Genomic DNA, 524 nt, shown 5'->3' on the forward strand with positions numbered 1-524 from the left:
TCTACATCCAATGTGGGGCTTGAACTCACAACCCTGAGATCAAGAGTCACATGTTCCACCGACTGAGCCAGCAAGACACCCCAAGCTCACTTCTTTCTTTCTTTCTCTCTCTCTCTTCTTTCTTTCTTTCCTTCCTTCCTTCCTTCCTTCCTTGCTTCCTTCCTTCTTTCCTTCCTTCCTTCTTAGATTGATTTGTATATTTTAGATAGAGAGAGAGCAGGGTGAGTGGCAGAGGGGGAGAGAGAGAGAAAAAAAACCTCAAGTAGACTCCCTGCTGAGCATAGAGCCTGACATAGGCATCAATCTCATCAATCTCATCAAACCCTGAGATCATGACCTGAACCAAAACCAAGAGTCAGATGCTCAACCAACTGAGCCACCCAGGCACCCCTCACCTCCTTTCTTAAAGAGTTATAGATCTCACTGTGGTAAAGGTCAACCCAGCTTCCTTTCCTTCACAAAACTCACTATGGGAATTATTGTAGGAATGTTGTTAAGAATGTTTACTGTCACACAGTGTCCCT

The sequence above is a fragment of the Martes martes genome (genome assembly GCF_963455335.1).
Source record: "Martes martes genome assembly, chromosome: 7".
Taxonomy (NCBI): Eukaryota; Metazoa; Chordata; class Mammalia; order Carnivora; family Mustelidae; genus Martes; species Martes martes.